A 15,555-nucleotide genomic window follows, 5' to 3' on the forward strand; every position below is an offset into this window, starting at 1 on the left:
TGTTTTACAGATGCCTGAGATGGATGCCATACAGTGGTATCCGTTACCCATAAGCCACCATGTTAAAAAACGTGGAATCCGAGGGATGGAACCGACGTATACCAGTCAGATGGAGGTCAAAGGACACTCTTTAGCCCCCCTCTGACAAACGGAGCCTTATAGACACGTTAATTGTGTACGTCTGGAGCTTTCTTCTTGCACACAAAATACTAATAAAAAAATCCTATGTGAACTTAGTCTTTAGGCTAATTTCACAAAGGTGATGTTTCTGTCCAGATGTGGTCCATTTTTACAATGGACAGCATCTGGACTGGTCCCTGACCCATTCATTTCAAAGGGAATAGGCACTTGAGCATTGTTTATCACTGACCATCTGTGTATTCAGGAAAAATCAGAGCATGTCTTATCTTTATCCATTTTTCACACAGGACTGGTCTATTTAAGTCAATGGATCAGTGAAAAAAATGACAGCATATGGACGGCATCCGTGTGGGGTCCATTTTTCACTGATGGCTGCTAGCAGATATGTATTATTCTTCAGTTTTTCTTGATGAGCATGAAAAACAGATGACAAATGGAAACAATATGTACAGAAAGAACAGAAATACTGAACACAATCACAGACAAAACTAATTCAACTTGCATCCAAAATCATACATTTTTCACTGAGCAGAACCTGGCACATTCCATATCGCTTACAGAGGTTATCCCATGACTAATGTAAAAAGTGAAAATCAGACATCATATAGTACACAGCATTCTCTTTCTAACAAAGCTAGAATCAGCCCTGTACATCACATGGATCCAGAGATCTCCCCATTCATTGCTCTGCTACATTTATATCAAGCTGACAGCTCAAGGGGAATGTTTTTTCTGCTGCAGCTCAGGGGGCGTGTCCATGCTCTCCCTATCACAGCTCAGGAGGCAGTAAAGGATAAAACTGAGCATGTGCGGCCATCTCAGTGAGCAGGACAAAGAAAGAAAAAAAAACAAAAGGTGGCGCTATACAGATACATGTTATTGAATAACTCACTGGCGATACAAATTTTTTAATTACATGCAATTACAAAAATATTCAGATCTAGGTGCTGGTATGAAAACTGTAGAATATTTTTTATGGGACAACCCTTTTAAGTATTGTAGGGTCTTTGGTGATCTTACGCCAAATTCACATTGCGTTTTAACCCTCCGCAGGGCATATACAGTGGATATACAGTAAAAAGGTCTACATACCCCTGTTAAAATGTCAGGTTTCTGTGATGTAAAAAAATGAGACAAAGATAAATCATTTCAGAACTTTTTCCACATTTAATGTGACCTATAAACTGTACCACTCAATTGAAAAACAAACTGAAATCTTTTAAGTAGAGGGAAGAAAAAATATAAAAATAAAATAATATGGTTGCATAAGTGTGCACACCCCTAAACTAATACTTTGTTGAAGCACCTTTTGATTTTATTACAGCCCTCAGTCTTTTTGGGTATGAGTCTGTCAGCATGGCACATTTTGACTTGGCAAAATTTGCCCACTCTTCTTTGCAAAAACACTCCAAATCTGTCAGATTGCGAGGGCATCTCCTGTGCACAGCCCTCTTCAGATCACCTCACAGATTTTCAATCGGATTCGGGTCTGGGCTCTAGCTGGGCCATTCCAAATCCATATCTTTTGGAATTATAGCCATGTTCAACCTTGGTTTCATCAGACCATAACACCTTTTCCCACATGCTTTTGGGAGACTTCAGATGTGTTTTTGCAAAATGTAGCCTGGCTTGGATGTTTTTCTTCGTAAGAAAAGGCTTTCGTCTTGCCACTCTACCCCATAGCCCAGACATATGAAGAATCCGGGAGATTGTTGTCACATGTACCACACAGCCAGTACTTGCCAGATATTCCTGCAGCTCCTTTAATGTTGCTGTAGGCCTCTTGGTAGCCTCACAGACCAGTTTTCTTCTCGTCTTTTCATCAATTTTGGAGGGACGTCCAGTTCTTGGCAATGTCATTGTTGTGCCATATTTTCTCCACTTGATGATGACTGTCTTCACTGTGTTCCATGGTACAGTCAGGTCGATAAATATTAGGACATCAACACAATTCAAATATTTTTGGCTCTATACACCACCAGAATGGATTTGAAATGAAACGAACAAGATGTGCTTTAACTGCAGACTGTCAGCTTTAATTTGAGGGTATTTACATCCAAATCAGGTGAACGGTATAGGAATTACAACAATTTGCATATGTGCCTCAGAAAGCTGAAAGGATTTGGACCTTTCTGCCTCCCACTTGTTAAGAAACCAAAAGTAATGGGACATAATAATAATCATAAATCAAACTTTCACTTTTTAATACTTAGTTGCAAATCCTTTGCAGACAATTCCAGCCTGAAGTCTGGAATGCATAGACATCACCAGATGCTGGGTTTCATCCCTGGTGATGCTCTGCTCAGGCCTCTACTGCAACTGTCTTCAGTTCCTGCTTGTTCTTGGGGAATTTTCCCTTCAGAAAGTGAAATGCATGCTCAATCTGATTCAAGTTAGGTGATTGACTTGGCCATTGCATAACATTCCACTTCTTTCCCTTAAAAAACTCTTTGGTTGCTTTTGCAGTATACTTTGGGTCATTGTCCATCTGCACTCTGAAGCACCGTCCAATTAGTTCTGAAGCAGATAATATTGCCCAAAACACTTCAGAATTCATCCTGCTGCTTTTGTCAGCAGTCACATCATAATAAATACAAGAGAACCAGTTCCATTGGCAGTCATACATGCCCACGCCATGAAACTACCACCACCATGCTTCACTGATGAGGTAGTATGCTTAGGATCATGAGCAGTTCCTTTCCTTCTCCATACTCTTCTCTTCCCATCACTATGGTACAAGTTGATCTTTGTCTCATCTGTCTATAGGATGTTGTTCCAGAACTGTGAAGGCTTTTTTAGATGTCGTTTGGCAAACTCTTATCTGGTCTTCCTGTTTTTGAGGCTTACCAATGGTTTACATCTTGTGGTAAACCCTCTGTATTCACTCTGGTGAAGTCCTCTCTTCATTGTTGACTTTGACACACTTACACATGCCTCCTGGAGAGTGTTCTTGATCTGGCCAACTGTTGTGAAAGGTGTTTTCTTCACCAGGGAAAGAATTCTTCAGTCATCCACCACAGTTGATTTCCGTGGTCTTCCGGGTCTTTTGGTGTTGCTGAGCTCACCTATTCGTTCCATCTTTTTAAGAAAGTTCCAAACAGTTGTTTTGGCCACGCCTAATGTTTTTGCTATCTCTCTGATGGGTTTGTTTTGTTTTCTCAGCCTAAGGATGGCTTGCTTTACTGATAGTGACTGCTCTTTAGATCTCATCTTGAGAGTTGACAGAAACAGATTCCAAATGCAAATAGCACACTTGAAATGAACTCTGGACCTTTTATCTGCTCATTGTAATTGGGATGAGGGAATAACACACACCTGGCCACGGAACAGCTGAGAGGCCAATTGTCCTATTACTTTTGGTCCCTTAACAAGTGGGAGGCACATATGCAAACTGTTGTAATTCCTACACCGTTCACCTGATTTGGATGTAAATACCCTCAAATTAAAGCTGACAGTCTGCAGTTAAAGCACATCTTGTTTGTTGTATTTCAAACCCATTGTGGTGGTGTATAGAGCCAAAAATTACATTTTTTTCGCTGCTGGTGACAGCGACATTAACTGCGCTACATCTCCTATATAACGCTTGCACATCCTAAATATCTGTGACATTCAGTTAAATTTTTTCGCTGCTGGTGACAGCGACACTACCTGCGCTACATCTCCTGTGTAACGCTTGTGCATCCTAAATATCAGTGACATTTGGTTAAATTTTTTCGCTGCTGGTGACAGCGACATTACCTGCGCTACATCTGCTGTGTAACGTTTGTGCATCCTAAATATCTGTGACATACAGTTAAATTTTTTTGCTGCTGGTGACAGCGACATTACCTGCGCTACATCTCCTGTGTAACGTTTGCGCATCCTAAATATCTGTGACATTTAGTTAAATTTTTTCGTTGCTGGTGACAGCGACATTACCTGCGCTACATCTGCTGTGTAACGTTTGTGCATCCTAAATATCTGTGACATTCAGTTACATTTTTTTGCTGCTGGTGACAACGACATTACCTGCACTACATCTCCTGTGTAACGCTTATGCATCCTAAATATCTGTGACATTCAGTTAAATTTTTTCGCTGCTGGTGACAGTGACATTACCTGTGCTACATCTCCTGTGTAACGTTTGCGCATCCTAAATATCTGTGACATTCAGTTTAATTTTTTCGCTGCTCGTGACAGCGACATTACCTGCGCTACATCTCCTGTATAATGCTTGCATATCCTAAATATCTGTGACATTCAGTTAAATTTTTTTGCAGCTGGTGACAGCGACATTACCTGCGCTACATCTCCTGTATAATGCTTGCATATCCTAAATATCTGTGACATTCAGTTAAATTTTTTCACTGCTGATGACAGCGACATTACCTGCGCTACATCTCCTATGTAACGCTTGCACATCCTAAAAATCTGTGACATTCAGTTTAATTTGTTCGCCTCTGGTGACAGCGACATTACCTGCACTACATCTCCTGTATAACGTTTGCGCATCCTAAATATCTGTGACATTCAGTTTAATTTTTTCACTGCTGATGACAGCGACATTACCTGCACTACATCTATGTAATGTTTGCGCATCCTAAATATCTGTGACATTCAGTGTAATTTATTTGCGCATACACTTACAAAACCTGCGCTACTGTACGTGTGACATACTTGCAAGCATATATACCATTTAATATGCTCAAGGCTAGTAGTAAGAGACAGGGAAGTGGCCATGCTGATGATGGTGCACGAAGAGGCCGTGGCCCTGGTGAAACTGTGCCTGCTGCCAGAGCACATGAAACACACTCATCCACGATACCTAGCTTTATGTCCCAGTTTGCAGGGTGGCGCAGGACACCACTCTTAAAGTCACACCAGTGCGACCAGGTGGTCGGTTGGATTGGAGCAGATAATGCTTCCAGTCGGTTAAGCACCACCCTGTCTTCCACAAAGTCGAGTCTCAGTAGCCAAGAGTCTGTTCGACAGAATCCTCACCCTGATTCTCCTTCCTCCCACCATGGAGAGTCTTGGAAAACAAGTGATCCCACACTCAGATATTCCGAGGAGCTCTTTTCATCGCCATTCAAGTCCGCTTGAAGAGGGACATGAGAAGATCTTATGCACTGATTCCCGAACTCTTGAGCATCCACAGTCAGAAAAAGATGACGTGGGGAACGACAATTAGTGTTTCACGAGGTGGATGATGATTATGAGACACAGTTGGCAATAAGTCAACAGCAATTAGTGTCTCAAGAGATTCATGATGAGGATGAGACACAGTTGTCAATAAGTGAGGTTCTTGTTAGGTGAACAAGTCAGCAGGATGACCAGAGTGAGGAAGTGGAAAAGGAGGTGCTGGAAGATGAAATCACTGACCCAACCTGGGAAGGTGGCAAGCCGAGTGAGGATAGCAGTACAGAGGGTGAGGGATCCGCAACACCGCAACAGGCTGAAAGAGGCAGTGGGGTGGCAAAAGGGAGAAGGTGGGCCACCCCAAACAGGCCCTCAACTGTTCCCCAGAGCACCCCCTTGCGGAAATCTCCCTTGCCAAGGCGTAGGTGTTCTGCAGTCTGACGCTTTTTTGAGGAAAGTCCAGACGATAAAAGAATTGTCATTTGCAACCTGTGCCGTACCAAAATGAGCAGGGGCGTGAACACTAGCAACCTCACCACCACCAGCATGATCCGCCACATGGCATCAAAGCATCCTAATAGGTGGGCTGAACGCCTGGGTCGGTCCACAATCAGTGTCTGCAGGTCACACCACTGCCTCCTCTTCCCGTGTTATGTGCTGGCCAATCCCGTCCAAGACGCAGGCCCTGATGCCTTCCACCTTGCACCTGGACCTTCGCAAGCACCATGATCTAGCACATCCGCTTCTGTGTCCCAGTGCAGCGTACAGATGTCCATACCCCAGGCCTTTGAACGAAAGCGCAAATACCCAGCCACCCACCCACAGGCCATAGCACTAAATGCACACCTTTCCAAATTGTTGGCCCTGGAAATGTTGCCATTTAGGCTTGTGGACACTGAGGCTTTCCGCAGCCTGATGGCGGCGGACGTCCCTCAATACCCCAGCCGCCACTATTTTTCCTGGTGTGCCGTCCCCGCCTTACACCAGCATGTGTCCCGTGACATCACCCATGCCCTGACCAACGCAGTTATTGGGAAGGTCCACTTAACGACTGACACATGGACAAGTGCTTTTGACAGCACACTGGGTGAACGTTGTGGAGGCCGGGAGCGAGTCGTACCCTGGGATGGCACAGGTACTACCGACACCAAGAATTGCGGGCCCTACTTCCATCAGGATTTTCGCCACCACCAACATTAGTGGCTGCAACCCCCCCTTCTCCTCCTCCATCTCTGAATTCTCATCTTGCAGCACCAGTCAGTAGCTGGAAGCAGTGTAGCACTGCAGTGGGTAAGCAGCAACAGGCCGTGTTTAAACTAATTTGCTTAGGTGACAAACAGCACACCGCCGCAGAGCTGTGGCAGGGTGTAAGGGACCAGACTGAGCTGTGGCTCTCGCCACTCAACCTACAACCAGGCATGGTTGTGTCTGATAATGGCAGTAACTTGGTGGCGGCTTTGGAGCTTGGCAAGCTCACACACATACCATGCCTAGCCCACGTCTTCAACTTAGTGGTTCAGCGTTTTTTTCAAAACCTACCCCAATTTGCCTGAACTATTGGTGAAGGTGGGCCGCGTGTGTGCCCATTTTCGAAAGTAATCTACAGCTGCCGCCGGTCTGCCAGCTCACCGACTGTTGTGCGACGTCAGCACATACTGAAACTCCACGTTCCACATGTTGGCCAGGCTTTGTGAGCAGCAGAGGGCAGTAGTTGTATACCAGCTGCAATATGGTCGTCGCCTTTCCAGTCAGCTTCTGCTCTTCACAAGCGACGAGTGGGCATGGATGTCTGACCTCTGTGAGGTTTTACGCAACTTTGAGGAATAGTGAGCGGCGATACCGCAATTATCAGCGTAACCATCCCACTTCTGTGTCTACTAAAACACTCGCTGCTCACAATGAAGGCAGAAGTTTTGCATGTGAAAGAGGCGGAAATGGGGGAAGACCACCCTCTTCTTTGTCTTCTCAGTGCGAACTGAATAATGATGAGGAGGAGCAGGAGACGTTGCCTCCGCTACAGAGGGTAGTACCCATAGCAGGTTTATTCCATCTGTTCAGTGTGGATAGGCCGAAGAGGAGGATGAGGAGCTTGAGAGTCATCCTCCTGATGAGGACAGCGAAGTCTTGTCTGTTGGGACAATGGCACACATGGCTGACTTTATGTTATGCTGCCTTTCCTGTGACCCTCGCGTTATACGCATTTTGGCCAACGCCGGTTACTGGTTGTTCACCCTTCTCGACCACCGCTACAAAGAGAACTTCTCATCTCTCATTCCTGTGGTGGAGAGGATTAGCAAAATGGTGCAATACTAGAAGGTCCTTGTGAAAAAATTGCTCCAAAAATTTCCAGCTGACTACACTGGTGGCAGAGTACGTAGTTCCTTGGGCAACCGAGGAGGGGAGACGAGTGGAACACACAGAATTTCCAACAGAGGCAGGGCAACACTCTCCAAGGCCTGGGACAGTTTCATGGCACCCTGATGCACGGCCTAGTGTCACAAGGAGGGAAAATGTTTTGAAAGATGGTGAAGGAGTATGTAGCAGACTGTGTCAGTGTCCTCAGTGATCCCTCTGTGTCTTACAACTATTGGGTGTCCAAGCTGGACATGTGGCACGAACTGGCGCTCTATGCCTTGGAGGTGCTGGCCTGCCCTGCTGTCAGCATTTTGTCAGAGCGGGTATTTAGTGCTGCTGGGGGCATAATAACTGATAAGCTGAAAATGCTGACAGCTTGACTCTTATCAAAATGAACAAGGCCTGGATTGCTCCTGACTTCTCTACTCCAGAGGAAAGCGGCTGAACATAAAGGCTTTTATGGTGTATTGAATACACTGTATTCCCATGCACCCCTTCCAGCACAAAAAAGGGTATATGGTTCAATCTTCCTTTTCTCGTCCTCCTCCTTCATCATATCAACATGCTTATTAGGCTGCCCTCGCTCCTAATGTTTTAGAGGGTCAGCTCAGCAGCAGGCCCTCGCCCCTAATGTTTTAGTTGGTCAGATCAGCAGCAGGTCCTCGCCTCTAATGTTTTAGATGGTCAGCTCAGCAGCAGACCCTCACCCCTAATGTTTTAGAGGGTCACCAGCAGGCCCTCGCCCATAATGTTTTAGATGGTCAGATCAGCAGCAGGCCCTCGCTCCTAATGTTTTAGATGGTCAGATCAGTAGCAGACCCTCACCCGTTTTAGATGATCAGATCAGCAGCAGGCCCTTACCCCAAATGTTTTAGAGGGTCAGCTCAGTAGCAGACCCTCACCCCTATTGTTTTAGATCGTCAGATCAGCAGCAGGCCCTCACCCCTAATGTTTTAGATGGTCAGATCAGCAGCAGGCCCTCACCCCTAAAGTTTTTGAGGGTCACCAGCAGGCTATCAATCATAATTTTTTAAAGTTGTGTATGATGTCCTCCTTTATGTGTAATAAAGGGTGTATTAGAGTGCCGGTTCCATGTAATTTTTGGCAGCCCTTTCACTTAGTGCATAGGCTTTATGAGTGTAGTCCCACTACCTGAACAATTGTACAATGTGAATAAGGCCCTCCTTTATGTGATATACAGGTTGTATCGGAGTGCCTCTTCCTTGTAATTTTTGGCAGCACTTGTACTTTATATACAAGCAAATATATAGGAAAGAATATTTCCTAACAATTTTTCCTCTAAAATCGATTTTTATCTTCGGTTTTGTGTGTATTATTGTCAGTCTGTAAAAGTGGTGTTCTACTCGGACAACATTATTCCCAGCAGCGACCTGGGAGTCCAAGATGCATCCAGACATCCTCCCCATGCTGTTCACGAACCATTTCAGTGGTGTTTCCACCAACTATTGATTGAGGCCTGTGATACACTGGCTTCCACAAAATACTGATTGAGGGGTGCGATATACCTGCTTCCACCAATTATTGATTCAAAATACCAGAATGCTGGATCCGTCCTTCCGGCCTGCGCAGACCGGTAAAAATGTGAAAAAAGATCCGTCTGTCTGCATGACAAGCGGAGAGACGGATCTGCTCTTGCAATGCATTTGTGAGACGGATCCGCATCCGGATCCGTCTCACAAATGCTTTCAGTCACATGCAGATCAGCGGATCCGGCGGCCAGTGTGAAAGTAGCCTAAGGGGTGCAATATACCTGCTTCCACCAAATATTGATTCAGGTGTTCTATATACCTGTTTCCACAAAATACTGATTGAGGGGTGCAATATACCTGCTTCCACCAAATATTGATTCAGGTGTTCTATATACCTGTTTCCACAAAATACTGATTGAGGGGTGCAATATACCTGCTTCCACCAAATATTGATTCAGGTGTTCTATATACCTGTTTCCACAAAATACTGATTGAGGGATGCAATATACTTGCTTTCACAAAATACCGATTAAGGGGTTTGATATATCTGCTTCCACAAAATACTGATTGAGGGGTGCGATATACCTGCTTCCACAAAATACTGATTGAGGGGTGCGATATACCTGCTTTGACCAAATATTGATTGAGGCCTGCGATACACCGGCTTCCACAAAATACTGATTGAGGCCTGCGATACACCGGCTTCCACAAAATATTGATTGAGGGGTGCAATATACCTGCTTCTACAAAATACTGATTAAGGGGTTCTATATACCTGCTTCCACAAAATACTGATTGAGGGGTGCGATATACCTGCTTCCACCAAATATTGATTGAGGGGTTCGATATACCTGTTTCCACAAAATACTGATTGAAGGGTGTGATATACCTGCATCTACAAAATACTGATTAAGGGGTTCTATATACCTGCTTCCACAAAATATTGATTGAGGGGTGCGATATACCGGCTTCCACCAAATACTAATTGAGGCCTGCGATATACCTGGTTCCACAAATACTGCTCTTCTCTACGGACTTTGGTACATGGTCAATTTAAAAATGAAAGGCAGAGGAAGAGCCAGGCCATTCCACAGGGGTGGTAGGGGTCGGGCAGGTTCAACAGGCCGGAGCCTAAGTGGGAAGTTGGAGAAGGCGCGTGCGATTACGTCAAAGGACACACCAGAGTTGGTTGCATGGCTCACTCAGCCTTCCACTTCTAAACCCTCCTCAGCCTCTGTATCTGCACCCTCCTCACTCTCTGCTGTGTGCACCCCCAAATACACCACCACCATAGCCCCTCCACTCGAGTCAGAGGAATTATTTCTCCATCCATTCCCAGACATTACAGATGCGCAGCCATTCTTGGCATCGGATGAGGAAGAGGAGGTAGCAACGGCTGCCAACCAGCGGTCTGACGACAGTACCCAGATCAGCCCAAGGAGAGAGGTCCCCGCTGTTGCTGTCTACTCTGAGATCTCTAATGTCAGTGGTGGTGGTGACGATGATGATGTGTAGATGGACGTCACGTGGGTGCCCACAAGAAAGGAAGAGAAGGGGAGTTCAGAGCGAGAGACGGAACAACAGATAGGGAGGAGAAGCAGGTAGAACTTGCAGTGCACAGGAGACAAAAAGCAGACTGCAAATGTATCTGGAGCGAGCCATCCACCATGCACGGTCACATCTTGCGCTCCCAAAACGCCGGCACATGGCTCCGCAGTGTGGGCTTTTTTTTTACCTGTCAGCTGCTGACAACAGTGCTGCCATCTTAAGCCTGTGCTGTCAGCGCATAAGTCGCGGTAAGCCCAACACTCACCTAGGGACGATCGCCTTAAGAAAGCACCTGGCCTCCCATCACCAAGCCCAGTGGGAGCAACGCCGTCCGAACCCACAAAGCCACAGCTGACCGCTGGCTTGTTGGAACTGCTAACCTGCTTACTACTGCCATATAAACTGGTGGACTCAGAGGCCTTTAGAAAATTTGTGGCCATTGGCACACCACAATGGAAGGTCCCCGGGAGGAAATATTTCTCCCAGAAGGGCATCCCAGAGCTATATGGCCACATTCAGCGGCAATTGAATATATCTCTGGTACACAGTGTTGGTGCCAAGATACATCTGACCACAGACACGTGTTCTAGCAAACACGGGCAGGGAAGGTACATAACTTTTACTGCCCACTGGGTGAACCTTCTGACGGCCGTCAAGCATGTTACCCGTGTGGATTTGGTGTTACCGCCACGGATTGCATGCAGGCCTGCCTCTTCTTCTCCTCCATCCTCCCATCTCCTCCTCGGCTGACTCCTCCTTTTCCACTGCTACCGCCTCTTCCGCTGCAACCCCCAAAGCTCCCCAGAACCTATTTGACGTGCCAGGTGATACATTGCCATGCTGTGCTGCAGTTGTTGTGGCTGGAAGCCAAGAGCCACACTGGTCCTGCACTCCTTTCAGCTCTGTGGCCACAGGTCAATCAGTGGCTAACCACGCTCAATTTGACAGTTGGTAAAGTGGTGTGCGACAATGGTGCCAATCTGCTGAGTGCGCTGAAACAGGGTAAAATGACACACATCCTGAACTTAGTCGTGCAGCGATTCGTTGATAAATACCCCGGAGTCCAGGACGTCTTGCGGCAGGCCAGGAAAATCTCTGGCAATTTTAGATCTTAGGCTACTTTCACACTTGCGTTCAGAGCGGATCCGTCTGAGACAGATCCGCTCATATAATGCAGACGGTGGATCCGTTCAGAACGGATCCGTTTGCATTATATTGTAAAAAAAATTCTAAGTGTCAAAGTAGCCTCAAACGGATCCGTCCAGACTTTACATTGAAAGTAAATGGGGGACGGATCCGTTTGAAAATTGAGCCATATTGTGTCTGGACGGATCCGTTTGAAAATTGAGCCATAGTGTGTCATATTCAAACGGATTCGTCCCCATTGACTTACATTGTAAGTCGGAACGGATCCGTTTGCCTCCGCACGGCCAGGCGGACACCCGAACGCTGCAAGCAGCGTTCAGGTGTCCGCCTGCTGAGCTGAGCAGAGGCCAAACGCTGCCAGACTGATGCATTCTGAGTGGATCCGCGTCCACTCAGAATGCATTAGGGCTGGACGGAAGCGTTCGGGGCCGCTTGTGAGAGCCTTTGAACGGAACTCACAAGCGGAGCCCCGAACGCTAGTGTGAAAGTAGACACGACCATGACTCGCCTTGCTGACGTTCAGTGGCGATACCACCTGCCTGTCAGACGTCTGATTTGTGACAGCCCGAAGCGCTGGAACTCCACCTTGTATGTGCTTGATAGACTACTCCAGCAGCAACGTGCCGTTAACGACTACCTGTACGAACTCTTCAGCAGGACAGGTTTTAGGGAGCTTGTTTTTTTTTTTACCGTGCCAGTGGCTGCTTATGCGCGACACATGCAGACTTCTGCGGCCATTTGACCATTTGATAAGATCACCAAACTGGTCAGTCGCAGCCAGGGCGACATCAGCGACATCGTACCTTACGCCTTCTTTCTGGAGCGTGCATTGCGTGACGTCGAGGAGGAGCTGGAAGATGAGGAAGTCACAATGCTGAATGAATTCCCGGGGGGGGGGGGGGGCTACTCCATCTGAGACAAGTTAGCAGGAGTCTGAAGAGGAGGATGGTAGCTGGGGGGAGGAGGAGGAGCAAGAAGAGCAGGCTGAGGGGAACTTTAAACTTTTTGGGGATCCCTGGTGTTGTCCGTGGCTGGAGGGAGGAGACAGAGGACGACATTCTCCTGGGCGATGAGCAGGAGCCAGGGCGCTCCACCGCTTCCAATTTAGTGCAAATGGGGGACTTCATGCTCCAGTGTTTGAAGAGGGACCCCCATATCAAAAGCATAAAGGACAAGGACCAGTATTGGGTGGCAACGTACTTAGACCCCCGTTACAAACACAAAATGGTGGACATGTTACCATCATCACAGAGGGCTGTGAGAATGCAGCATTTCCAGGCCTTGCTGCTAGAGATGCTGCATTCTGCTGTTGCGGGCGCTAGCAGAGGAATTTCCACCCACAGCGAAACAGGTTCGGGTACGAATCCTACCGCGCCTGCAAGAAGAGGGCGGTTTGAAGATGTGTTGGTCACTTCGGATATGAGATAATTCTTGCAGCCAACCCATCGAAAGCCGCCCTCCGGATCCAGCCTCAGGGAATGTCTAGACAGGTGTCTGACTACATCGGGTTAACGGCCGATGTGGACGCTCTGAGAAGCAAGGAACCCCTGGACTACCTGGTGTGCAGGCTTGACCAGTGGCCACAGCTGGCACAATTTGCCATAGAATTCTTGGCTTGCCCCTCGTTGAGTGTCCTGTCCAAAAGGATGTTCAGCGCAGCAAGGGGGATAGTGACCGATAAGTGCACTCGCCTAGCTCACGACAGTGTGAACTACCCCACATTTTTAAAAATGAATGAGGCATGGATCTCGGAGGAATTCAACACCTGTGATGACCATGTGTAATTGAATTTCCTCATGCCAGCCCACACATATCCGCCACCACCCAGAACAAAGAATGGTCCTTGTCTTATGTATATACAGAGGAATAAAAGGCCTTTTCTGTCAGATGAATGCCAAATTTTTGGGGCCTCCAGTTATATATTTATCCAGTGACCGCCTAATATACCTCCAGCCACATAATCACTTGTTCTTTTCTGTCAGGTAAATGCCTAACTTTTAGGGCCTGTACTCCACTGGCCTAAAGTAAAATTGTTATCCACTGACCGTCTAATATACTTCCAGCCACATAATCACTTGTTCTTTTTTGTCAGGTGAATGCCTAATTTTTGGGGCCCGTACTCCCGTGGCCTAAAATTTAATTTTTCTAGGCTCCGCCAGGGCACATTTTTGAGAGTTCCCCTTTAAGACGCATAAAAATGGCCCCTGATTAAAATAAATATTTTTTGTGAGAATTTTTGCCATTGATCCCCCTCTGGTATGTCACTGTCCATGTTGTGGGACAATCTGTGCACTTCTAGTAAGTATTTGGTGGCTGCAAATATGAGCTGAAGGTTTTTTCAGGTTCGCCTGCCATTAAAGTGAATGGGGCTTGCCGCGAACGCACAGTTTGTGAACATTTGATCGTGAAATGTCCCGGCCGATGTTCGTCCATCACTAGTCTAGGATAGTGATAATAACGGAAGCATTACCGGTGGTCTATGATAGTGATAATAATGGAAGCATTACTGGTGGTCTATGATAGTGATAATAATGGAAGCATTACTGGTGGTCTATGATAGTGATAATAACGGAAGCATTACCGGTGGTCTATGATAGTGATAATAACGGAAGCATTACCGGTGGTCTATGATAGTGATAATAATGGAAGCATTACTGGTGGTCTATGATAGTGATAATAACGGAAGCATTACCGGTGGTCTATGATAGTGATAATAATGGAAGCATTACCGGTGGTCTATGATAGTGATAATAATGGAAGCATTACCGGTGGTCTATGATAGTGATAATAACGGAAGTATTACTGGTGGTCTATGATAGTGATAATAATGGAAGCATTACTGGTGGTCTATGATAGTAATAATAATGGAAGCATTACTGGTGGTCTATGATAGTGATAATAATGGAAGCATTACTGGTGGTCTATGATAGTAATAATAATGGAAGCATTACTGGTGGTCTATGATAGTGATAATAATGGAAGCATTACTGGTGGTCTATGATAGTGATAATAATGGAAGCATTACCGGTGGTCTCGTATACTGATGATAACGGAAGCATTACCGGTGGTCTATGATCATGATAATAACGGAAGCATTACCGGTGGTCTATGATAGTGATAATAACGGAAGCATTACTGGTGGTCTATGATAGTGATAATAATGGAAGCATTACCGGTGGTCTATGATCATGATAATAACGGAAGCATTACCGGTGGTCTATGATAGTGATAATAATGGAAGCATTACCGGTGGTCTCGTATAGTGATGATAACGGAAGCATTACCGGTGGTCTATGATCATGATAATAACGGAAGCATTACTGGTGGTCTATGATAGTGATAATAATGGAAGCATTACCTGTGGTCTATGATAGTGATAATAACGGAAGCATTACTGGTGGTCTATGATAGTGATAATAACGGAAGCATTACCGGTGGTCTCGGATAGTGATGATAACGGAAGCATTACCGGTGGTCTATAAAAATGTGATAATAACGGAAGCATTACCGGTGGTCTATGATAGTGATAATAACGGAAGCATTACCGGTGGTCTATGATAGTGATAATAACGGAAGCATTACTGGTGGTCTATGATAGTGATAATAACGGAAGCATTACCGGTGGTCTATGATAGTGATAATAACGGAAGCATTACCGGTGGTTTATGATAGTGATAACGGAAGCATTACCGGTGGTCTATGATAGTGATAACGGAAGCATTACTGGTGGTCTATGATAGTGATAATAACAGAAGCA

Source organism: Bufo gargarizans, chromosome 1 (assembly GCF_014858855.1).
Source record: "Bufo gargarizans isolate SCDJY-AF-19 chromosome 1, ASM1485885v1, whole genome shotgun sequence".
In the NCBI taxonomy this organism is placed as follows: domain Eukaryota; kingdom Metazoa; phylum Chordata; class Amphibia; order Anura; family Bufonidae; genus Bufo; species Bufo gargarizans.